Here is an 18,009-nt window from a genome sequence, read left to right on the forward strand (position 1 = left end):
AACCAACTTAAAAACTCAATGGAGTGAGAGGGAACTGGGACCAAACACAGAGCAGGCCCAGCGGCCTGCTGAGGGGCAGAGCCGCCCCCCACCCCCCTCGCCTGCCAGGTAGGGGAAGGGTGACCATCGACAGAAAAGGCCCAGTGGCCCGCAGCGGGACAGAGCTTCCAATCACTCCTGCAAGGTAGGCGGGCCTGCGACCCACCGGCAGAAGAGGAGCAGCCGCCTGCTGAGAGGCTGAGCCGCCCCCTCCCCCTGCGCCGGCATAGTAGAGGGAACTGGGACCAAACACAGAGCGGGCCCAGCGGCCTGCTGAGGGGCAGAGCCGCCCCCCACCCCCCTCGCCTGCCAGGTAGGGGAAGGGTGACCACCGACAGAAAAGGCCCAGTGGCCCAGGGCGGGACAGAGCTTCCAATCACTCCTGCAAGGTAGGCGGGCCTGCGACCCACTGGCAGAAGAGGAGCAGTCGCCTGCTGAGAGGCTGAGCCGCCCCCTCCCCCTGCGCCGGCATAGTAGAGAGAACTGGGACCAAACACAGAGCAGGCCCAGTGGCCTGCTGAGGGGCAGAGCCGCCCCCCACCCCCCTCGCCTGCCAGGTAGGGGAAGGGTGACCACCGACAGAAAAGGCCCAGTGGCCCAGGGCGGGACAGAGCTTCCAATCACTCCTGCAAGGTAGGCGGGCCTGCGACCCACCGGCAGAAGAGGAGCAGTCGCCTGCTGAGAGGCTGAGCCGCCCCCTCCCCCCCGCGCCTGCAAGGTAGTCGGAACTGAGACCACCATCAGAACAGGTCAGACCTGCAACCGAGAGACAGAACAGGCCCAGTGGCCTGAGGAAGGGTAGAGCCGCCCCCCCCACACGCCTGCAAAGTAGGCGGACCTGCGACCCTCTGGCAGTACAGCCCCAGAGGCCTGCAGAGGGGCAGTGCCGCTGCCTGCGCCTGCAAAGTAGGCAGAACTGCGACCACCGACAGAACAAGCCTAGCGGCCCGCAGAGGGACAGAGCCGCCGCCCGCGCCTGCAAGGACGGCGGACCTGCTACCGACTGGCAGAGCAGGCCCAGCGGCCTGCCGGCGTGCTAGGCACATTGCCCCAATTGGCGGAGGGGCAGAGCCGCCGCCCGCGCCTGCGAGGGAGACTTTGCAACTATACAAGACCAATATAAATATATAGGGGGAAAATTCAATAGCACAACAGTTTCACCAAGAAGAAAGGAACACGAACAGTATGAAGAGACAAGGAAAGAAAGGACCACAAGCATTGCAGGTCAACTCAACTTTAGAAGAGGAAATAGCTGCAGCTGATGGAATGTCAGATAAAGAATTCAGGATATACATGCTTCAGATGATCTGGAGTCTCAAGGAAGACATCAGACAGCAAAATCAGACAATGAAAGATCACTTCAACAATGAATTACATAAACAAATCCAAGAAGCAAAAGATCAACTATACAGGGAAATAGAGGTTATAAAAAACAAACAAACAGAAATCCTAGAAATGCAGGAAGCAATAAGCCAACTTAAAAACTCAATTGAGAATACTACCAGCAGAGTAGAACACTTAGAAGACAGAACATCAGACAATGAAGATAAAGTATTTCAACTTGAAAAGAACATAGACAGCTCAGCAAGACTGTTAAGAAACCATGAGCAGAACATCCAAGAAATATGGGATAACATCAAGAGACCAAATTTAAGAGTCATTGGGATACAGGAAGGAACAGAGTTTCAAACCAAAGGAATGAGCAATCTATTCAATGAAATAATACAAGAAAACTTCCCAGACTTGAAGAATGAGACAGAACCCCAAATCCTAGAAGCCTACAGGACGCCGAATGTGCAAAATCATAAGAGACCCACACCTAGACACATTATAATGAAGATGCCCAACATACAGAATAAGGAGAGAATTTTAAAAGCTACAAGAGAAAGGAAGCAGATCACATTTAGGGGTAAGCCAATCAGGATAACAGCTGATCTTTCAACACAGACTCTGAAAGCTAGAAGATCCTGGAATAACATATTTCAAACACTGAAAGAAAATGGGTTCCAACCAAGAATTGTGTTTCCAGCGAAATTAAGCTTCAGGATGGAAGATGAAATTAAAACCTTCCACGATAAACAAAAGTTAAAAGAATTTGCAGCTAGAAAACCATCTCTTCAAAACATCCTTGGCAAAACATTACAGGAAGAGGAAATGGAAAATAACAATGAAAACCAACAGTGGGAGGTAGGACACTAAAGGGGGGAAAATAATCAAAGTGGAAAACAAACCATGTTTAGTAACATAAATAAACAAATATGGCTGGAAGAACAACCCATATCTCAATAATAACCCTAAATGTTAATGGCTTAAACTCACCAATCAAGAGACACAGGCTAGTAGAATGGATCACAAAACAAGACCCAACAATATGCTGCCTACAGGAGACGCATTTGATAGGAAAAGACATACATAGGCTGAAGGTGAAAGGTTGGGAAAAATCATATCACTCATATGGACTTCGGAAACAAGCAGGAGTATCCATATTCATATCAAATAAAATATATTTTAAGCCAAAGTTAATCAAAAGGGATAAAGAGGGACACTACATACTGCTCAAGGGAACCATACACCAACAAGACATAACAATCATAAATATATATGCCTCAAACAATGGTGCAGCTATGTTCATCAAACAAACTCTTCTCAAGTTCAAGAGTCTAATAGACCACCATACAATAATCATGGGAGACTTCAACACACCTCTCTCACCACTGGACAGATCTTCCAAACAAAAGTTGAATAAGGAAACTATAGAACTCAATAACACAATTAATAACCTAAACTTAATTGACATATATAGAATATACCACCCAACATCAAACAGTTACACTTTTTTCTCAGCAGCACATGGATCCTTCTCAAAAATAGATCATATATTATGTCACAGGGAAACTCTTAGACAATACAAAGGAGTAGAGATAATACCATGCATCCTATCTGATCATAATGGAATGGAACTGAAAATCAACGATAAAAGAAGGAAGGAAAAAGAATATATCACTTGGAGAATGAACAATAGGTTACTGAATGATCAATGGGTTATAGAAGACATCAAGGAGGAAATTGAAAAATTCTTAGAGATTAATGAAGACACAGACACAACATATCGGAATCTATGGGACACATTGAAAGCAGTTCTAACAGGAAAATTCATTGCTTGGAGTTCATTCCTTAAAAAAAGAAAAAACCAACAAATAAATGATCTCATACTTCATCTCAAAATCCTAGAAAAAGAAGAGCAAAACAACAGCAAAAGAAGTAGAAGGCAAGAAATAATTAAAATCAGAGCTGAAATCAATGAAATCGAAACAAAAGAAACAATTGAAAAAATTGACAAAACTAAAAGTTGGTTCTTTGAAAAAATAAACAAAATCGACAGACCCTTAGCCATGCTAGCGAAGAGAAGAAGAGAGAGAACTCAAATCACTAACATACGGGATGAAAGAGGCAATATCACAACAGACACTTCAGAAATACAGAAGATAATCAAAAATTATTTTGAATCCTTATACTCCAATAAATTAGAAGATAGTGAAGGCATAGATAAATTTCTTAAGTCATATGATCTGCCCAGATTGAGTCAGGAGGATATAGACAACCTAAACAGACCAATATCAATTGAGGAAATAGAAGAAACCATCAAAAGACTACCAACTAAGAAAAGCCCAGGACCGGATGGGTATACAGCAGAGTTTTACAAAACCTTTAAAGAGGAACTAATACCAATACTTTTCAAGCTACTTCGGGAAATAGAAAAAGAGGGAGAACTTCCAAATTCATTCTACGAGGCCAACATCACCCTGATACCTAAACCAGACAATATCACTTCAAAGAAAGAAAACTACAGACCAATATCTCTAATGAACCTAGATGCAAAAATCCTCAATAAAATTCTGGCCACTCGGATACAAAGGCACATCAAAAAAATTGTGCACCATGATCAAGTAGGATTCATCCCTGGGATGCAAGGCTGGTTCAATATAAGGAAATCAATAAATGTTATTCACCACATCAATAGACTTAAAAATAATAACCATATGATCATCTCGATAGATGCGGAAAAAGCATTCGACAAAGTACAGCATCCCTTTATGTTCAAAATTCTAGAAAAACTAGGGATAACAGGAACATACCTCAATTTTGTAAAAGCAATCTATGCTAAGCCTCAGGCTAGCATCATTCTGAATGGAGAAAAATTGAAGGCATTCCCTCTAAAATCTGGAACAAGACAGGGATGCCCTCTCTCACCACTTCTGTTCAACATAGTTCTCGAAACACTGGCCAGAGCAATTAGACAGACGAAAGAAATTAAAGGCATCAAAATAGGAAAAGAAGAACTTAAATTATCACTATTTGCAGATGACATGATTCTATACCTAGCAGACCCAAAAGGGTCTACAAAGAAACTATTAGAGCTAATAAATGAATTCAGCAAAGTGGCAGGATATAAAATCAACACGCATAAATCAAAGGCATTCCTGTATATCAGCGACAAATCCTCTGAAATGGAAATGAGGACAACCACTCCATTCACAATATCTTCAAAAAAAATAAAATACTTGGGAATCAACCTAACAAAAGAGGTGAAAGACTTATACAATGAAAACTACAGAACCCTAAAGAGAGAAATAGAAGAAGATCTTAGAAGATGGAAAAATTTACCCTGTTCATGGATAGGCAGAACTAACATCATCAAAATGGCGATATTACCAAAAGTTCTCTATAGGTTTAATGCAATGCCAATCAAAATCCCAACGGCATTTCTTGTAGAAATAGAGAAAGCAATCATGAAATTCATATGGAAAAATAAAAGACCCAGAATAGCAAAAACAATGCTAAGCAGGAAGTGTGAATCAGGCGGTATAGCGATACCAGACTTCAAACTATATTACAGAGCAATAGTAACAAAAACAGCATGGTACTGGTACCAAAACAGGCGGGTGGACCAATGGTACAGAATAGAGGACACAGAAACCAATCCACAAAACTACAACTATCTTATATTTGATAAAGGGGCTAAAAGCATGCAATGGAGGAAGGATAGCATCTTCAACAAATGGTGCTGGGAAAACTGGAAATCCATATGCAACAAAATGAAACTGAATCCCTTTCTCTCGCCATGCACAAAAGTGAATTCAAAATGGATCAAGGAGCTTGATATCAAATCAGAGACGCGCCGTCTGATAGAAGAAAAAGTTGGCTACGATCTACAGTCGGTGGGGTCGGGCTCCAAATTCCTCAATAGGACACCCATAGCACAAAAGTTAATAACTAGAATCAACAAATGGGACTTACTCAAACTAAAAAGTTTTTTCTCAGCAAAAGATACAATAAGAGAGGTAAATAGAGAGCCTACATCCTGGGAACAAATCTTTACTCCTCACACTTCAGATAGAGCCCTAATATCCAGAGTATACAAAGAGCTCAAAAAATTAGACAATAAGAGAACAAACAACCCAATCAACAAATGGGCCAAGGACCTGAACAGACACTTCTCAGAGGAGGACATACAGTCAATCAACAAGTACATGAAAAAATGCTCACCATCTCTAGCAGTCAGAGAAATGCAAATCAAAACCACCCTAAGATACCATCTCACTCCAGTTAGATTGGCAGCCATTATGAAGTCAAACAACAACAAGTGCTGGCGAGGATGTGGGGAAAAGGGTACACTTGTACATTGCTGGTGGGACTGCAAATTGGTGCAGCCAATTTGGAAAGCAGTATGGAGATTTCTTGGAAAGCTGGGAATGGAGCCACCATTTGACCCAGCTATTCCCCTTCTCGGTCTATTCCCTAAAGACCTAAAAAGAGCATGCTACAGGGACACTGCTACATCGATGTTCATAGCAGCACAATTCACAATAGCAAGACTGTGGAACCAACCTAGATGCCCTTCAATGGATGAATGGATAAAAAAAATGTGGCATTTATACACAATGGAGTATTACTCTGCATTAAAAAATGACAAAATCATAGAATTTACAGGGAAATGGATGGCATTAGAGCAGATTATGCTAAGTGAAGCTAGCCAATCCCTAAAAAACAAATGTCAAATGTCTTCTTTGATATAAGGAGAGTAACTAAGAACAGAGTAGGGTCGAAGAGCATGAGAAGAAGATTAACATTAAACAGGGATGAGAGGTGGGAGGGAAAGGGAGAGAGAAGGGAAAATGCATGGAAATGGAAGGAGACCCTCAGAGTTATACAAAAGTACATACAAGAGGAAGTGAGGGGAAGGGGAAAAATAATACAAGGGGAACAAACGAATGTCAGTAAAGGGGGCAGAGAGAGAAGAGGGGAGGGGAGGGGAGGGGAGGGGAGGGGGGATAGTAGAGGATAGGAAAGACAGCAGAATACAACAGACACTAGTATGGCAATAGGTAAATCAATGGATGTGTAACTGATGTGATTCTGCAATCTGTATATGGGGTAAAAATGGGAGCTCATAACCCACTTGAATCAAATTGTGAAATATGATATATCAAGAACTATGTAATGTTTTGAACAGCCAACAATAAAAAATTTAAAAAAAAAAAACTCAATGGAGAATACTACCAGCAGAGTAGAACACTTAGAAGATAGAACATCAGACAATGAAGACAAAGTATTTCAACTGGAAAAGAACATAGACAGCTCAGCAAGACTGTTAAGAAACCATGAGCAGAACATCCAAGAAATATGGGATAACATTAAGAGACCAAACTTAAGAGTCATTGGGATACAGGAAGGTACAGAGCTCCAAACCAAAGGAATGAGAAGTCTATTCAATGAAATAATACAAGAAAACTTCCCAGACTTGAAGAATGAGACAGAACCCCAAATCCTAGAAGCCTACAGGACGCCGAATGTGCAAAATCATAAGAGATCCACACCTAGACACATTATAATGAAGATGCCCAACATACAGAATAAGGAGAGAATTTTAAAAGCTACAAGAGAAAGGAAGCAGATTACATTTAGGGGTAAGCCAATCAGGATAACAGCTGATCTGTCAACACAGACTCTGAAAGCTAGAAGATCCTGGAATAACATATTTCAAACACTGAAAGAAAATGGGTTCCAACCAAGAATTGTGTATCCAGCGAAATTAAGCTTCAAGATGGAGGATGAAATTAAAACCTTCCACGATAAACAAAAGTTTAAAGAATTCGCAGCTAGAAAACCATCTCTTCAAAACATCCTCGCCAAAGCATTACAGGAAGAGGAAATGGAAAATAACAATGAAAACCAACAGTGGGAGGTAGGACAGTAATGGGGGGGGGAATAATCAAAGAGGAAAACAAACCATGTTTAGTAACAGAAATAAACAAATATGGCTGGAAGAACAACCCATATCTCAATAATAACCCTAAATGTTAATGGCTTAAACTCACCAATCAAGAGACACAGGCTAGTAGAATGGATCACAAAACAAGACCCAACAATATGCTGCCTACAGGAGACGCATTTGATAGGAAAAGACATACATAGGCTGAAGGTGAAAGGTTGGGAAAAATCATATCACTCATATGGACTTCGGAAACAAGCAGGAGTGTCCATACTCATATCAAATAAAATAGATTTCAAGCCAAAGTTAATCAAAAGAGATAAAGAGGGACACTACATACTGCTTAAGGGAACCATTCACCAACAAGACATAACAATCATAAATATTTATGCCCCAAACAATGGTGCAGCTATGTTCATCAAACAAACTCTTCTCAAGTTCAAGAGTCTAATAGATCACCATAGCATAATCATGGGAGACTTCAACACACCTCTCTCGCCACTGGACAGATCTTCCAAACAAAAGTTGAATAAGGAAACTATAGAACTCAATAACACTATTAATAACCTAGACCTAATTGACATATATAGAATATACCACCCAACATCAAGCAGTTATATTTTTTCTCAGCAGCACATGGATCCTTCTCAAAAATAGATCATATATTATGTCACAGGGCAACTCTTAGACAATATAAAGGAGTAGAGATAATACCATGCATCTTATCTGATCATAATGGAATGAAACTGAAAATCAACGATAAAAGAAGGAAGGAAAAAGCATACATCACTTGGAGAATGAACAATAGGTTACTGAATGATCAATGGGTTATAGAAGACATCAAGAAGGAAATTAAAAAATTCTTAGAGATAAATGAAAACACAGACACAACATATCGGAATCTATGGGACACATTGAAAGCAGTTCTAAGAGGAAAATTCATTGCTTGGAGTTCATTCCTTAAAAAAAGAAAAAACCAACAAATAAATGATCTCATACTTCATCTCAAAATCCTTGAAAAAGAAGAGCAAAACAACAGCAAAAGAAGTAGAAGGCAAGAAATAATTAAAATCAGAGCTGAAATTAATGAAACCGAAACAAAAGAAATAATTGAAAAAATTGACAAAACTAAAAGTTGGTTCTTTGAAAAAATAAACAAAATCAACAGACCCTTAGCGATGCTAGCGAAGAGAAGAAGAGAGAGAACTCAAATTACTAGCATACGGGATGAAAAAGGCAATATCACAACAGACACTTCAGAAATACAGAAGATAATCAAAAACTATTTTGAATCCTTATACTCCAACAAATTAGAAGATAGTGAAGGCATAGATAAATTTCTTAAGTCATATGATCTGCCCAGATTGAGTCAGGAGGATATAGAAAACCTAAACAGACCAATATCAATTGAGGAAATACAAGAAACCATAAAAAGACTTCCAACTAAGAAAAGCCCAGGTCCAGATGGGTATACAGCAGAATTTTACAAAACCTTTAAAGAAGAACTAATACCAATACTTTTCAAGCTACTTCAGGAAATAGAAAAGGAGGGAGAACTTCCAAATTCATTCTATGAGGCCAACATCACCCTGATACCTAAACCAGACAAAGACACTTCAAAGAAAGAAAACTACAGACCAATATATCTAATGAACCTAGATGCAAAAATCCTCAATAAAATTCTGGCGAATCGGATACAAAAACATATCAAAAAAATTGTACACCATGATCAAGTAGGATTCATCCCTGGGATGCAAGGCTGGTTCAATATACGGAAATCAATAAATGTTATTCACCACATCAATAGACTTAAAAATAAGAACCATATGATCATCTCGATAGATGCGGAAAAAGCATTTGACAAAGTACAGCATCCCTTTATGTTCAAAACTCTAGAAAAACTAGGGATAACAGGAACATACCTCAATTTTGTAAAAGCAATCTATGCTAAGCCTCAGGCTAGCATCATTCTGAATGGAGAAAAACTGAAGGCATTCCCTCTAAAATCTGGAACTAGACAGGGATGCCCTCTCTCTCCACTTCTGTTCAACATAGTTCTCGAAACACTGGCCAGAGCAATTAGACAGACGAAAGAAATTAAAGGCATAAAAATAGGAAAAGAAGAACTTAAATTATCACTATTTGCAGATGATATGATTCTATACCTAGCAGACCCAAAAGGCTCTACAAAGAAACTATTAGAGCTAATAAATGAATTCAGCAAAGTGGCAGGATATAAAATCAACACGCATAAATCAAAGGCATTCCTGTATATCAGCGACAAATCCTCTGAAATGGAAATGAGGACAACCACTCCATTCAAAATATCCTCAAGGAAAATAAGATACTTGGGAATCAACCTAACAAAAGAGGTGAAAGATTTATACAATGAAAACTACAGAACCCTAAAGAGAGAAATAGAAGAAGATCTTAGAAGATGGAAAAATATACCCTGTTCATGGATAGGCAGAACTAACATCATCAAAATGGCGATATTACCAAAAGTTCTCTATAGGTTTAATGCAATGCCAATCAAAATCCCAACGGCATTTCTTGTAGAAATAGAGAAAGCAATCATGAAATTCATATGGAAAAATAAAAGACCCAGAATAGCAAAAACAATGCTAAGCAGGAAGTGTGAATCAGGCGGTATAGCGATACCAGACTTCAAACTATACTACAGAGCAATAGTAACAAAAACAGCATGGTACTGGTACCAAAACAGGCGGGTGGACCAATGGTACAGAATAGAGGACACAGAAACCAATCCACAAAACTACAACTATCTTATATTTGATAAAGGGGCTAAAAGCATGCAATGGAGGAAGGATAGCATCTTCAACAAATGGTGCTGGGAAAACTGGAAATCCATATGCAACAAAATGAAACTGAATCCCTTTCTCTCGCCATGCACAAAAGTGAATTCAAAATGGATCAAGGAGCTTGATATCAAATCAGAGACGCGCCGTCTGATAGAAGAAAAAGTTGGCTACGATCTACAGTCGGTGGGGTCGGGCTCCAAATTCCTCAAAAGGACACCCATAGCACAAAAGTTAATAACTAGAATCAACAAATGGGACTTACTCAAACTAAAAAGTTTTTTCTCAGCAAAAGATACAATAAGAGAGGTAAATAGGGAGCCTACATCCTGGGAACAAATCTTTACTCCTCACACTTCAGATAGAGCCCTAATATCCAGAGTATACAAAGAACTCAAAAAATTAGACAATAAGAAACAAACAACCCAATCAACAAATGGGCCAAGGACCTGAACAGACACTTCTCAGAGGAGGACATACAGTCAATCAACAAGTACATGAAAAAATGCTCAACATCTCTAGCTGTCAGAGAAATGCAAATCAAAACCACCCTAAGATACCATCTCACTCCAGTAAGATTGGCAGCCATTAGGAAGTCAAACAACAACAAGTGCTGGCGAGGATGTGGGGAAAAGGGTACACTTGTACATTGCTGGTGGGACTACAGATTGGTGCAGCCAATTTGGAAAGCAGTATGGAGATTTCTTGGAAAGCTGGGAATGGAGCCACCATTTGACCCAGCTATTCCCCTTCTCGGTCTATTCCCTAAAGACCTAAAAAGAGCATGCTACAGGGACACTGCTACATCGATGTTCATAGCAGCACAGTTCACAATAGCAAGACTGTGGAACCAACCTAGATGCCCTTCAATAGACGAATGGATAAAAAAAAATGTGGCATTTATACACAATGGAGTATTACTCTGCATTAAAAAATGACAAAATCATAGAATTTACAGGGAAATGGATGGCATTAGAGCAGATTATTCTAAGTGAAGCTAGCCAATCCCTAAAAAACAAATGCCAAATGTCTTCTTTGATATAAGGAGAGTAACTAAGAACAGTGTAGGGACGAAGAACAGGAGAAGAAGATTAACATTTAACAGGGATGAGAGGTGGGAGGGAAAGGGAGAGAGAAGGGAAATTGCATGGTAATGGAAGGAGACCCTCAGGGTTATACAGTGGAGGAGGTAGAGAGAGAGGAGGGGATGGGAGGGGAGAGGTGGGGAGGGGGGAGGGTGGAGGATGGGAAAGGCAGTGGAGCACAACAGACACTAGTATGGCAATTTGTAAATCAATGGATGTGTAACTGATGTGATTCTGCAATCTGTGTATGGGGTGAAGGTGGGAGTTCATAACCCACTTGAATCAAAGTGTGGAATATGATATGTCAAGAAATTTGTAATGTTTTGAACAACCCACAATAAAAAATTAAAAAAAAATAAAAAAAAACATTACAAAGCTCTTGACATATCATATTTCATATATTTGATTCAAGCAGATTATGAACTCCCATTTTTACCCCGTATACATCTTGCAGATTCACATAGGTTCCACATCCACGTTTTTACATACTGCCATACTAGTGTCTTTTGTATTCTGCTGCCCTTCCTATCCTCTACTATCCCCCCCTCCCCTCCCCTCCCCTCTCCTCCCATCTTCTCTCTCTACCCCATCTACTGTAATTCATTTCTCTCTCTTGTTTTTTTCCCTTTCCCCTCACTTCCTCTTATATGTAATTTTGTATAACAATGAGGGTCTCCTTCCTTTACCATGCAATTTCCCTTCTTTCTCTCTTTCCCTCCCCCCTCTCGACCCTGTTTAATGGTGATCTTCTTCTCATGCTCTTCCTCCCTATTCTGTTCTTAGTTGCTCTCCTTATATCAAAGATGACATTTGGCATTTGTTTTTTAGGGATTGGCTAGCTTCACTTAGCATAATCTGCTCTAGTACCATCCATTTCCCTGCAAATTCCATGATTTTGTCATTTTTTAGTGCATAGTAATACTCCATTGTGTATAAATGCCACATTTTTTTAATCCATTCATCTATTGAAGGGCATCTAGGTTGGTTCCACAGTCTAGCTATTGTGAATTGTGCTGCTATGAACATCGATATAGCAGTATCCCTATAGTATGCTCTTTTAAGGTCTTCAGGGAATAGTCCGAGAAGGGCAATAGCTGGGTCAAATGGTGGTTCCATTCCCAGCTTTCCCAGGAATCTCCATACTGCTTTCCAAATTGGTCGCACCAATTTTCAGTCCCACCAACAATGTACAAATGTCTTTCAGTGTTTGAAATATGTTGTTCCAGGATCTTCTCGCTTTCAACATCTGTGATGAAAAATCCATTATTAACCTTATTGGTTTACCCCTGAATGTAATCTGCCTCCTTTCTCTTGTAGCTTTTAATATTTTCTCTTTGTTCTGTATATTGGATATCTTCATGAGAATGTGCCTTGGCGTTGGTCTACTGTGATTTTGTATGCTCAGTGTCCTGTATGCATCTACAATTTGTACATCTGTTTCATTTTTTATTTCTGGAACGTTTTCTATAATTATTTCATTCAGCAGGTTGCTCATTCCCTTGGTTTGAACCTCTATACCTTCCTCTATCCTGATGACTCTTAAGTTTGGTTTTTTTATGTTATCCCATATCTCTTGGATGTTTTTCTCGTGATTTTTTACCAGCCTTTCTGAGTTGGCTAGACTCTTTTCAAGATGATATATTTTGTCTTCATTATCTGACGTTCTGGCTTCTACTTGCTCCACTCTGTTAGTGATACTCTCATTTGAGTTTTTAATTTGGTTTATAGTTTCCTTCATTTCTAGAATTATTGTTTGATTTTTTTTATTATCTCTATCTCCTGATAAAGATGCTTATTTGCTTCTTTTATCTGTTTATGTAATTCATTTTCAATGTGTTCTTTCATTGTTTGAATTTGCTGTCTCATATCCTCTCTAAGATTCCATTCCATCTGTCTAAGGTATTCCTTGAGTTCTTTATTTGACCATTTTTCTGATGCCTCTAGGTCCTCCTGAATATTTAGGCTGTCCTGCATTGTTTGTACTCCTTTTCTTCCTTGCTTTTTCATGCTGCTCATGTTACTTCTTGTTCTGTTTGACTGCTGAGTTACTGTTTACTCCTTTAAATTTATTTGATGCTTGGGAGGAAAGGTATTAGAAGGGAAGGAAAGAAGTCACTAAAGAGAATGAGAGTAAACAGGTAGAATTCAAGGAAGGGGGAATAAGGAAATTGAAAAGAAATGAAAAGACAAAAGAAAAAAATAGAAAAGAAAAAAATAAATAAATAAAATAATCCAAAAAATAAAAATAAAAAATAAAATTTTAAAAATTTTAAAAATGAAAATAAAAAACCCAAATAATAAAAAAAAATTAATAAATGCAGTCTTAGAGTTTGATTAACTTCTCTTCCAGTAGGTGGAGCTGTGCCCACCGGGCCAAGCTTCTCCTCTCAATACGCAGGAACAAATCACTGAGCAGCAGCTCCTCCTCCCAGACTGTGCGGGTCTCCAATCCTGAGTGCCTAGGGCCTTTTCTTGTGTCTACCCACTTCCCCACTTTTCCTCAAGCCAGGCCCTGCTCACCGGTGATGCTCACCACAATACTGGCTACACGCCAGGTCTGCTGCTCCCGGGAGCCCTATTTTCTTGAACGACTGGGCACACTCTCCCTGTTTGCCATTCCCTCAGACCCTAAATTTGTAGAGCTTGGGGCTGAGAACCCTTAGCATATTTTGCTTGCCCTCCGGTAGCCACACCCCCGGTAGCTGGTGCTAGAGACCTCAGTTGTCAGCACTGGTGGGAGCGGTAGCCGGGGGTTCTGCACCACGGGTCCCGCGCCACTCCTGATTCCCTTGGGAGAGCTGGGATGGGGCCCTTATGGGAGAGCTGGGAGGGGCCTTTAAGGTTTCCCTGCTGGGTGGAGAGGGAAAGCTAGGGGGTTACACACTTGTCGCCACTGGTTTCAATGAAGTTATCTCCTCCGCTGCATTCTGGTGATGTCAGTTCTCTGCCATGGTGGTATCCCATGCAAATGGCGACACTTCGTTCCCTTTGCTGGGTGACCAATGCAATGGGTGGGTCCTGACTGGCTCTTCCAAGCCCCGTCTCAATCCTGTGGCCACTGCCTATGAATGTTCGGTTGGTATTAACCTCCACAGGTTCAGAAGGGCCGACCAGTTGTTTCAGTGGGATCATTTAGTGCTGATTCACAGCGGTTTGTCTGCGTGATGCAGGTGAACGGGAGCTTGAATTCTCCATTTTCTGTTCAACAAAATAATTGGCTTTTTCAAGCTTCTAGTTTATGGCAAATAGCTTTTGCTGATTTTCCTTGTCAGATAGAAAGTCATTAACCTTGTGATAAAATTATTCAATTTGTATCAATAACACCACTTATCTTTCCAAAGATTGTATGTGCCCAGCCCATAGATGGAGCCCTATTGGTGTTCACTGATGGTTCAAGGTCAGGTAAAGCAGGTTTTTATAGCCATGTTCACACAGAGGTAATACAAACCTCATATACTTCTGCCCAAAGAGCAGAGCTACAAGCTCTTATTTTTGCCTTAAATTACTTTACAAATAAACCTATTAATATTTATTCTGACACTTATATGCAGTTGGGGTTACCAAAAATATTGAAACTTCAGTTATTGGGTATACCTCACCACAAGAGCTATTTAAGTTATTTTGAAATGCGAAATGCAAAAATACCCATGTTTCATAGGACACATATGAGCTCACACTAATCTTCCAGGACCTTTAACTTCAGGTAATGACAAGATTGATAAACTAGTAGCTGTTTGTCAACAGATGTCTCCATTTGATTGTGCACAAGCTTCACATTCCTTTCATCATCAGAATGCTTCTAGCTTACGTAAAAAATTTAATATTACCAGAGAACAAGCTCATCAAATTGTAAGTCACTGCCCTAAGTGTGTTATTCACACTCCATCTCTGCCATCAGGGGTAAATCCCCGTGGATTAAAACCAAATCAAATATGGCAAATGGATGTAACTCATATTCTTCAATTTGGTAAACAATATTATGTACATGTGATAGTTGATACACATTCCAGACTTATTTTTGCCACAGCACATACAAAAAAAAATACTCAGCATGTAATTTCTCATTGCCTAGAAGCCTTTGCTGTATTAGATTTAATTTTACAGATTAAAACAGATAATACACCAGCTTATGTAAGCTCTTCTTTTCAACAATTTTGCCAAGAGTTTCAAATTGATCATAAAACAGGAATTCCTTATAACCACCAAAGCCAAGCCATTGTGGAATGAGCTCATTTATCTATTAAGCTGCAATTATAAAAATTAAAAGGGGGGAATAGTTTTATGGCTCCCCAAAATAGCCTCAACCATGCATTGTTTGTTTTAAATTTTTTAAATTGTGACACAGAAGGTCACACTGCAGCTGAGAGACCTATGTCTTCCACAACAACAGGCCCTTTAGGCAGAGTTTTGTGGAAAGATTTACAGACTGGTCAATGGAAAGTCCAAGATCCAGTGATTATGTAGGGCAGAGGTCATGCTTGTATATTTCCAGAATGTGCTTTCCATCCTATCTGGATGCCTGAATGCACAATCAGACAGAATTGAGATTCAAGTGACTGAAAATCAACCCAGAAAAGCCTCCACTCAAAAGGAAGAGATATTGAAGAAGAATGAAAAGGAACCAACATGACCCAGCTGAAAAGCTGATCTCAAGGGAAGACATGAAGAAGCTGACAACACAAGCTTCATGAATAATTTGACTCCTAGAAAGAAATAAGATTCCATTGATGATGGTAGCTACAGTAATTGCCCTGCTGGGCTGTCAGGTAAAAGGGAGTTGAGCAGACACTTACTGGATGTATTTCCCAGATCCACCCCTGGTACACCCAGCTGTGTGGACTGGAGAATCTATTCCAGTGTTTACTAATGACTCACTCATGATGGGATGATTTACAGATACTCATATTACTCCCAATCATGTGACTAGATTGAATTATTCTGGCTACAGTGCCCAATTACCTTTGTGTTGGTCCCATGATAAACATGCTGGCTGTCTGAGAGTATCATTTGAGGAAAAGACAGTTGTTGGGAGACCTAGACTGACTAATCATACAATTTATGGAGACTTAAAACCGTATACTAGATCAGTGATCAAAATGGGACTTTCCCATAACAAACGAGTCATTTCTGCAAAACCTCCACAAATACCTCATTGTCCAAATAGTTCTACAATTGAGATTGGCACCTTTCCTAGATGGATATATTGTGTAAATACTTTTCCTGTACAATATAAGGTGTCTAAAGATAGTGGGTATATTTTAGACTGGTCTCCAAAAATTGATAAAAGACAATTACGAAAAAATTCTGCTATGACACCTGCAGGATTTGTTAGTAATGTTTTGACTTACAGTGAGGGTGGTATTCAAAAAGATGTTTGGCGCTTAATTGCTGCCTCAGAATTCTTACATTTTGCAGACAAGCCTTTACCAAAATTTGTTGGCAAGAGCTGTAAGGAGGGATCTTGCTATGACTTACAAGCCTGTGTCCAATCTCCTTACGTTTTAATCATTGGAAAAGTAAAAGTTAAATGGATAGATGACAGATATGTTGTAACATGTAACAAAGGTAACCTAACCAATTGTGTTACTAGATATAATAGAGGAAAAGGAGTGCTGATACTTCATCAGCCCTCTTTTGTTTTATTGTCTGCTAATATTTCAGAGCCATGGTACGCTGATGCTGGTTTTCAAGTCTTACAGCAAATTCATACCCAGCTAGCAAGACCTAGACATGCCATTGGAATTATAATTGTGGGAGTTTTGGCTTTGGTTTTCTTTCATTGCATCCACTGTCACAGCCTTGATAACTTTATCTCAAAATATTCAACATGCAAAATTTCTTAATAATTTAGCCCAAAATACTTCCAAAGCTCTGTGTAATCAAGTAAATATTTATGAAAGGATTGAGACTAAGTTAAACACCTTAGAGGTGACTGTTATAAATATAAGTTATGAACTTTTGGCTTTAAAGTTTAAGGAAAGGCTTAAATGTCATGCAAGTTATACATGTGTGTGTTACAGCTGCCAAGTACAATGCTTCTCTCTGGGATTGGGAGAAGGTTAAGAACCATTTGTTGGGTATTTGGCAAAACAATAATAATAGCTTGGATCTTTTGGAACTCCATCATCATATCCAAGATATTCAAAATAATAGAGCTGATTGTTCAGATCCTTCTTCTATGGCTAATCAAATATTGAAGGAATTAAATGGATTTAACCCTGGAAATATTCTTAAACACTCAGCCTGGTACATTATTGGATTGTTCTCTTTGCTGTTAATTCTTTTTTGTGTTGTAATTATAGGATGGCATGTCTTCAGAGCAAGAGTGCAGAGACTCAAGAGAGTAAATCATCGCCTGCTTTTTAAAAGAAAAAAGGGAGGAATATGTGGGAGGCCATCCTCGCACGTGATTTGAGTTACCTCCCTGGCTGGGTGAGGGGCGCTTAGACACAGCTGTGTTAGGGCTTTCCCCACCCTTCTCCAGGTCCGAGGGCTTGTCTGCAGAGGCGTGTCTGGTCACTGCCCCGAAGACCCAATCATCACCCCTGACCTTGGGATGCTGCCCCCTTTAACCTTCATTGGATGGGATTTTCCACAGAAGTTTTTGTTCCCCAATAAAAGCCCACTCCCTGGTGTGTTCTCTCTCTCTCTCACTAGTCTCTTCTGTAAACCTTGCTACCACATTAGGTGGCTGGAGGTGGGACCTAGGAGAAGCCATCCTGGAGCTGGTTTTAAAGGTAATGAGAGCCTTGTCTCTTTAATTTAAAACTTCTTAGCAATCACTGATGAATTG

This window comes from Marmota flaviventris, chromosome 10 (assembly GCF_047511675.1).
Source record: "Marmota flaviventris isolate mMarFla1 chromosome 10, mMarFla1.hap1, whole genome shotgun sequence".
Taxonomy (NCBI): domain Eukaryota; kingdom Metazoa; phylum Chordata; class Mammalia; order Rodentia; family Sciuridae; genus Marmota; species Marmota flaviventris.